The sequence below is a fragment of the Drosophila santomea genome, chromosome 3L (genome assembly GCF_016746245.2).
Source record: "Drosophila santomea strain STO CAGO 1482 chromosome 3L, Prin_Dsan_1.1, whole genome shotgun sequence".
Classification (NCBI taxonomy): domain Eukaryota; kingdom Metazoa; phylum Arthropoda; class Insecta; order Diptera; family Drosophilidae; genus Drosophila; species Drosophila santomea.
In genome coordinates, this window is record NC_053018.2 from 23,828,298 (window position 1) to 23,836,620 (window position 8,323).

An 8,323-nucleotide genomic window follows, 5' to 3' on the forward strand; every position below is an offset into this window, starting at 1 on the left:
ATCAGCATGACGTATATGTGTGCCCGATCTGTGCTCGACGTCAAAGTCAAACTCTTGAAGTTCGAGAATCCAACGTGCGACCCTGGAGCAGACTTCTCTTTTTCCCATTGTTTTCGCAAAGGCGTTGCAATAGCTTATCAGCTTAAAGTGCATACCCAAAAGACTCTCAAACTCATAGCTAGAAAACTTTCTCTCCGCATCCGTCCTCTTTTTACTCATATAGTAAACAGGGTGAATCTGGTTATCCTCAGGTGACTACTAGAGTAGAACTGCTCCGAAACCATCAATCGATGCATCTGTGTGTAGTTCCGTTTCGTGCTGCGGATGAAAAATCTTTAAGACTGGCTTCTGGGGCTTAAGCATGTTAAAAGCGGCAATCTCTCTATCAGTAAAGCAAAACTTGGCGTCGTATTTCATCAGATTTGTCAACGGCTTGGCGATGATCGAAAAGTTCAATATAAACTTTCGAAAATATCCAACCAGACCCAGGAAGCATAGCAGTTGCTTGTGGCTTGTCGGAGTAGGGAACTTCGTTACAGATTTCGTCTTTTCGTCTGAGATACTGATCTTCTGATTCTCTATTACATGGCCTAGAAACTCGACTTTCTTCTTCAAAAAACAGCATTTTTTGATTGATCACCAAGCCATACTCTTCGTAGCGCTTAATGACTGGGTTAGGTTTGGTTAGGTTTTACCGGCCGTCGGTTATCCGACGCAATTAGACCATTAGAGGTCCATTGTGATACCGTTTATGTTTTCCCCTTTTGCCCGTCGAGGTTCGTGTAAAGTTAGCAGTTTCCCCAGCCAGAGGCGCTGGTGAATTTTTGTATCCGATGTGGATCGGTGTCGGACAGGTCGGACGTGTCTATCAGGAATCTGCTTCCTAATTGAGCAAGTCTTTTCGCTTGCAGTGCTGGACAGTGGCATAGTAGATGCTCTACCGTTTCTTTCATTTCTTCGTCCCCACAGGTACGGCAGAAATAATTATACGGGGCATTTATACGGGGTCTTCTGGAATGGGTACCTATCAACCAATGCCCTGTGATGACTCTCATAGCAGTGCTGAGGTTTGCTCTGGTCAATCTTAAAAGTTTTGACATTCTTTTTGAGCTTATTTTTGGCCATATTTGGCGTGTTAGGCGACAGTGTGTGGTGTTTTCCCATATTGTCTGTTTGTTACGGTTTAGGTTTTCCCTTAGTAGTAGTTTACAAGTGGCTAAATGCAAACTCATGCCATCCATCTCTTGTATGAGTGGCGCGATATTGCCTTCTCGAGATAGTTCATCTGCGATGCAATTGCCTTCTACCCATATAAGGCTGATTACGAATTGTTGTGTCGTCTCGTGTAAAGATGAGCGGCAGTTCGATACTGTTTTCGAGTGACTTGAGATTGAGGCAATCGATTTGATAGCTGCTTGGCTGTCACTGAAAATGTTTACATGTGAGCTTTCCGGATTTAGTGATTTTAAGTGTTTTAGGGCCTCCCTCATTGCTGCTACTTCAGCTTGGAAGGCGCTGCAATAATTGGGGAGTCTGAACGAGATGCGTAGGCCTAGCTGTTCGGAGTAAACTCCTCCTAGTCTGCTCTGTAGTTTTGACCCGTCCGTATAGAAGCATATAGCATTCTGGGGGCCAGGTGTTCGTGAGTTCCAATCGTCCCCCTCTGGGATGATTGTGTTGAAAGGTGTTTGTATGTACTCCGTTGGAGTGCAGTAGTCTATCCTGGAGGGGACTATTTGAATGTTTTCTAGGATACATGAGTGACTCGCTTCTTGTGGGTTCCACTGTTTGGTATCTCTAAGCCTGATTGCCGCTACTGTAGCCTGTTCCATGTCAGCTAGTTCTGGGCTTTCTCTGGTGCGTAAAGCACTGCTGATGCAGAGTGCCGCTGCTCTCTGCATTTTTGATAGCATTTTTATGCTATTATTTTTTTTTTTCAGAGCCGGCCACCATACCACGACCCCGTACAGTAGTATTGGTCTGACGATGGCCGTATATATCCAGTTTACTATATAGGGTTTCGTGCCCCATTTGAGCCCTATTGCTTTCTTGTACGTGAAGAGTGCTATTAATACTTTTTTGTATCTGTCTGTGAGGTCCAGCTGGACAAAACACTGAGTTGTTCGCTCATGAGATCGCATAGCGTTTGGGGGTATTTGCCTGTGAGGATGATAGCAACGTCATCCGCATAGGATATTATCCTTCTATGTCCAGGAAAGCTACCAGTTCATATTCCTTTTGGGACATTGATTTTTCTATCTTGGAGACGAGAGAGTGTAGTGCTGTCTCTGTCGATTTCCCTTTCTTGTAGGCGTGTCTGTGATAAGACTTGGGTTGAGAGTTGATCTCAGATGCAGGCCGATGATTCTTTCAAGGGTCTTTAGTAGGAAGGATGAAAGACTGATTGGTCTGTAATCATTGGGGGTCGTGTGTGATAGTTTCCCTGCTTTGGAGGGTAGGATTGTGGTAGGTGTCCAAGAAGTAGGGACCTTTTAAAAATGTCAAGAAGCCAGTTTATGGCTATATTTCCCGCATGTTGGATCTGGCGGGTATGATTTTGTCTGTACCTGCAGATTTGTATGGTTTAAAGCTGTGTATGGCCCAATGGAGGAACTTTTGGGTCTATGCACAGTTTGATACTTGCCAGTGTGGGGTTAGTTTGTTGGGGGGTGAGAGCGTTTAGGCTGTTTCCTGGGAAGTGAGTGTCTAGAAGTATCTCCAGAGATTCCTGGTCCAGGGCCCACCTGCTCTTTTAAGGTAGCCTAGAGTTTTGGCCGATGTGGAGAGGACTTTTCTAAGTCTGGCTGCATCAGTTGTATTTTAAATTTCTGTGTGAGCAGAAGAATTGCCACGAGGATCGCTTTGCTTTTCTGATGGCTTTTTTGTAGTTTGCAAGGGCTCTCTTGTAGGCGGTCCACAGGGCCTCCTCATTTCCTGCCTTGGCCCTGTTAAAAAGGGTTCTGCAGTCTATTCGGAGGGGGGACAGTTCTGCTGACCACCAGGGAGGTTTTCTTTTTCTTTTGGGCTTGATATTGGGGCAGGCCTTTTTTTAGTGCATAGTTGCAGGTTTTTGTGAAAATTGAAATTGGTTGATGGTATGGAGGGGGATCCATTGGGATTTGTCCCTTAAAATATTTTTGTATTTTTGCCAGTCTGTTTTTCTTGAGTTTGTGAAAACTGCTGATTTTGAGGGGTTGGTTATGAGGGTCGTTTCTATATACCTGTGGTCCGAGAAAGAGTGCTTATCTAGCACCCACCAGTGAGTAACTGTCTTTTATAGTGGTTTTGAGACGAGAGTTAGGTCTATTCCCTCTTTTCGGTTCTTATTGATAAAGGTTTTACCTTTTTTACATATGAAGAGATTTGAACTAAAGATAAAGTTAAAAAGAGACTCACCGCGGTCGTTTATTTCTGTACTTTCCCATTATGTGTGGTGATCGTTAGCATCACAGCCTATTAGTAGGCCTATATTTTGCTTTTCGCTGCCTTCTACCAGTCTCCTTACCAGCTCATTCGGCGGTTCTTGCTTTTCGTAGGCCATGTACGATGACAGTACTCGGAACGGAGATGGCTGACTCTCCACGGTGGCTGCCGCGTTATCTGCATCGCTGCATTAATGGAGCAGAAAAATGCTAAGGTGCTTTTTGGCTAAAATGCAGGCCCTTCACCTTCGCTGGGAGCTGTTAGAAGCTTATATTACTTAGTCCCTAATCGTAAAACCTTTCCTCCCACTATCCAAAGTTCCCGGATCAGGACTATGTCGACTCCATCTTCAGCCAGATGGAGTGGTGGAGGTTTTTTTGCAGAAGCCTCACGGACATCTGCTGTGTTCATCTCCACCACGGTTGTATCGACTCCCTCCTCGTCCGATGTTGGTAGGTCCGTCATTGGACCCATGTTCGCAAGGCTGCGGAGGATTGAGGCATCGGTCGAGTAGCCGTCCTCGGTTTCCGATGCCTCGAACTCGGAGGCAATCTCCTCGATCACTCCTCCACTGCCTTTCTGATCCTCCTTGGCGGAGTCCGATTTATAGACCTTTGTGGTCACTGAGCTAAACCCGAAGTTTAGCTCCCTGTCAGCGGCCTCAATGGGAGCTAGGGGCTCCTTGTTTAGGATGAGGATGGCCTGGTTTGTTGGCCCCTCCATTTCGTCAACCTTCACCACTCGCCAGTCCGAGGTGAGAAGGTGCGGGTTGCATCGCTGCAGTATGGTGAGGATCTGGTTCGGCGCCTTGATGGATGCCGGGATCCAGATCCTTGCACAGGGTCGGCAAGGTACGTCGGACCAGCTCAGCGCAACAAGTCCGTCGCCCTCATACACCTCCCCCAGCTCCTTTACTGCCCCACGTCTTTGCAGACAGCCGATTGGGTCAGGTTCTTTGGCTAAAATTTCAAAGCATTTTGTGGCTAGGGCTGCTTCCACCCACTTCCACGTGTTTCGTGGAATCCTGCCACTCGGGTCGTTTTTATCGACCACGCCCAGGAGAATGCGGTTTTTCGCGATCTTCGCAAAAGATCGCCCTGGCTGTACGCGTTGCCGCTTTGCCGAGGGGTCGGAGGGAACATCCTGGGAGCGCTCCCTCTTAGGTGGAGGTCGCTTTTTGACCTCTGTGGGCTTGGGTGGCTTGGGGCCTTCCTTGCCGAAGTTTGGCAAAACGGAACTTGCCCATTCCACCTTCTACATCCGAAGGAGCCGTTTTCGATCTCTCCTGTCTGCGTAGTATTTGACCTGCAGATCGTTTCTCTGCGTAGGTATGTTTGCCTTTACCGGTTGCCACTGAGTGCTTGCCGTCCTTGGCTACGCCTCAAAGGGGCATCATGGCACTAGGGCCTAGAGATGTTCCCATGGCGACGGCTTTGGGCGGCTTGCACTCAGTCGCCTCAGATTTGAGGCTTGGTTCACCCGAACCCGATCCTGCGGCGGAGGCCAGGCAGGTGGGCTCACTCGCATACTTCACTACTTTGAGGGTTGTTCGGCCAGACACAGTCGTCACTGCCGATTGGGTAGGTTTTTAGGGAGATACTGACTCCTTTTTAATTATGTTTGTAGACTCCATGTGGTTCCCACGAGTTGCGGAGAAAAGGAGGGTCCACCCGGGCGGAGATCCGCGACACCCGGGTAAGTCTTCTTAGAACAGGGGGTCGCCAGGTATCCTAAGCTCTCCGTTTGAGACTGAGCTATTTTGTGACCCGGGCCCTCAGTCAGGCTGACTCTCGGCACAGGTCGAGTGACAGTATCCTCTGGCAGGGACATAACCTTGCCAGGGGACCTGTTTCCAGCCGCCCTCGCCCTGTTTCCCCTTGTCCATCACCCGACTGACGGCCTGCTTAATGACTATCTTAAGATTAAATATTGCTTCACGTTCGTCTTTAGCTGGAACAATGATGTCGTTGACATATGGAATCGCAATACCAGAACGCGTCAAATCACGAAGATTGCGTTAACGTGCCTTTGAAATAAGCCTGGAGAATTTCTGAGACCAAAAGGAACTTTGCGGAACTGGTACTGGCCATTGTGAGTTACAAACGACGTAAACTTCCGGCTTTCTTCATAGACGTTGACGTGAAAGAATCCGTTTTTGAGATCAAGCCTGCTGAATATTTGAGCGTTTTGCAGACGGTCCAGTTGATCTTCAATCACGGGAAAAAGATCTCATACCATTACCTTATTAATCCTTCCATAATCGATGCAAAGTCGTGTTGTATTATCTCGTTTCTTTACTAATACGACCGGACTGCTGTACTCAGACTCGGACTGCTCGATTACTCCGTCTTTCAGCCATTGTTCGATTTGATGATCGATTATGCATTTCTTGGAAAATGCCATTCTACGCCGACTCTAATGCTCTTATAGTTCTTAATCAGGTCGTACACTTTGCGTTTTCCTTGAATGGTTGCATTTTCGTCAATGTTTATATCTTCGGTACTTTCAACGGTTATCTTCAAAAGCGAACTTATTTCGGTTTGAGCATTATGATTTTCAGGATTTATAATTTTTATACCGTAGCGATTAATTTGAACTTCAGCGTTGTTGCAAAATTCTGCGCCCAACACAACGTCTACGTCCAAAAATTCTGATGAAACCACCAAAGGTTTTCTTGAAATTTTTGACTGTCAACCTCGAATTCTTCTTTAAATGAACCGAATGGTTTCACGTTGTTAGTATTTCCGAAACCGACGAGAAATATGTTTGCAGCGCTCAGTTTTGGCTTATTCAATTTGAAGTACGTTGTTTCACTTATAATGTTGTATTGTATAAACATCGACAATTTATTCTCGGAAACTTTAAGCGCATTGCTCGGACTTGCAACCGTTTCTTTCTTGCTTGCAGGACAGTCTTTCGATATATGTCCAAAATTATTACAATTGAAACACCACAAATATAGCAATGTACCTTTTTTTGCATGACTGAGTCTTTCTGAGCAGCAGCGTCTTTAGGGATCGGATGTTTAAACTTCTCATCATAATTTTTAGATTTTCATACGAATTTTCTCGTAACACTTCAATTTTTCCTTGAACTCTTTCATATCCTTAGCATTGTACAAAATAGATTTGTTCACACTCAAATCATTAATTCCATCGATCACGTATTGCATAAGTGCACTGTTGTCTACACTGCCACGAGAAGAAACTTCTGTCATTTTTAGCAGATATTCTTGAACGTTCTCCTTGTTTTTTATTTTTCTTTCAGTCAACAATTTATGTATCTGAGCACCATTCACTTCGGCTTTGAACTCTTAGATTAAGGCTTTCTTCAACATTTGCCAACTCCTAATACCACCTTTGAGAAACCTTTTCGCGAAAATGAATTTTTGCAGGTCATCCCAATACATAATTGAAGCCATTTCTTCAAAATCGTTAACCAAAACCTCAACTGGAAGGTTTTCGTCTCCACTAAATGGTCTGATTGAGTCTTCAATATCTCGAAAGTTGACTGAACATCTTGCCGCACTCATGCCTAAACCTTTGGCATAATCGTAGAACGGACGCCACTGTATTCTCCATGGTGTTGTTTCTCACATTCGGTTGTTTGCGTGTTTTGCTTTGCACTGATCGAAACTCTTCTTCTTCATCGCTGGAACTTTTCGACGGCTCGACATTCTCGTTATTTTCATCTTCGACAATTTCGCCGTCCTCTTTATCAGCGTCCTTAAGCAAATTTCCATTGCGCAAATTTCGGAAAATATGTAGCATCAAATCGTTCTTATCACGTTGCAATCCCAATATGTTGCAAATTACAGCCAAATCGTTATTAGTCAAATTTTCCGCGACATACGAAACTTTCTCATCAAAGGGTCGACTTCTCTCCGAAAATTCAAAACCCTCAAAAGAACTCCATCTCTTTCGGTTATCTCGATCGCCGTCGTATTCGAAAACAAACTTATGTAATAGGCGAACACTTTTCGTTTTTTCCGTTTTCAATGTCTGTAGAAGAAAATCAAAATCAGCTAGACGCGACATGTTTCTTTATAATCTTTCTACCCGTTGTTAGTGTGAATCCCTCTTCTCGTCGTTTACACACACATACTCGTCGTCGTAAATGTATGAATGCAGATCAGCTTGGTATTTGTAGCGTCATTTACACACATGTACGTCTTCTTCAGCTTTTCCCGTTGTTTCTGCTCGTCGTTTACACACACAAAAGCGTCGTCATATATGTATGATTGCATATCAGCTAGGTATTTGTAGCGTCTTTTACACACGTCGTTTTCAACTTTTCCTCGTTCAAGTTCTTAATTTTTACAGCTTTCTTCTTTAAATCTTCTTTCTTTTTAATTCTTCGTCGTTTTTTTTTTGCACTTTTCAGATAGGTTGAGCCCCCATTTTTGTGGGATTGGTTTTGGTTTTTAATGACAAGTCCCACTGTTTTGTTATTTTATTTGATTTTTAATAGTTAATTTACTGAAAATAGTGCTAAGTATAGCTTGCACTAGATACTTTAGAATATAATGTAAGTTTGAGCAGAATTTAACATCGTTTGATATATCTTCGTCGCCGTTTTTTCAGCGTTGTCTCTCGATTTCAACTCCTCGCTTTTCACCTCCTCGTCAATCTCCTTTCGGCGTCACAACTCATTTATGGTGTGTTCGGCTGAACAGTGATGCCAGACCCATTCCCACATATATATATTAATATAGTTATAAATATAAATAATAAATATATATGCTTTACGTTTTTGTGTATAATCTGTAAATAATTTATATGTAAGTTTTAAACTTATTTTTTTTTTTTTTTTTTTTTTTTTTTTTTTTTTTTTTTTTTTTTTTTTTTTTTTTTTTTTTTTTTTTTTTTTTTTTTTTTTTTTTTTTTTTTAAACCAACTTA

General features: G+C 43.7%; 1 pseudogene; it reads right to left on the reverse strand.

Moving 5' to 3' along the window:
- Positions 1-854: 854 nt before the first annotated feature.
- Positions 855-4,146, reverse strand: LOC122756454 (annotated as a pseudogene).
- Positions 4,147-8,323: the final 4,177 nt, after the last annotated feature.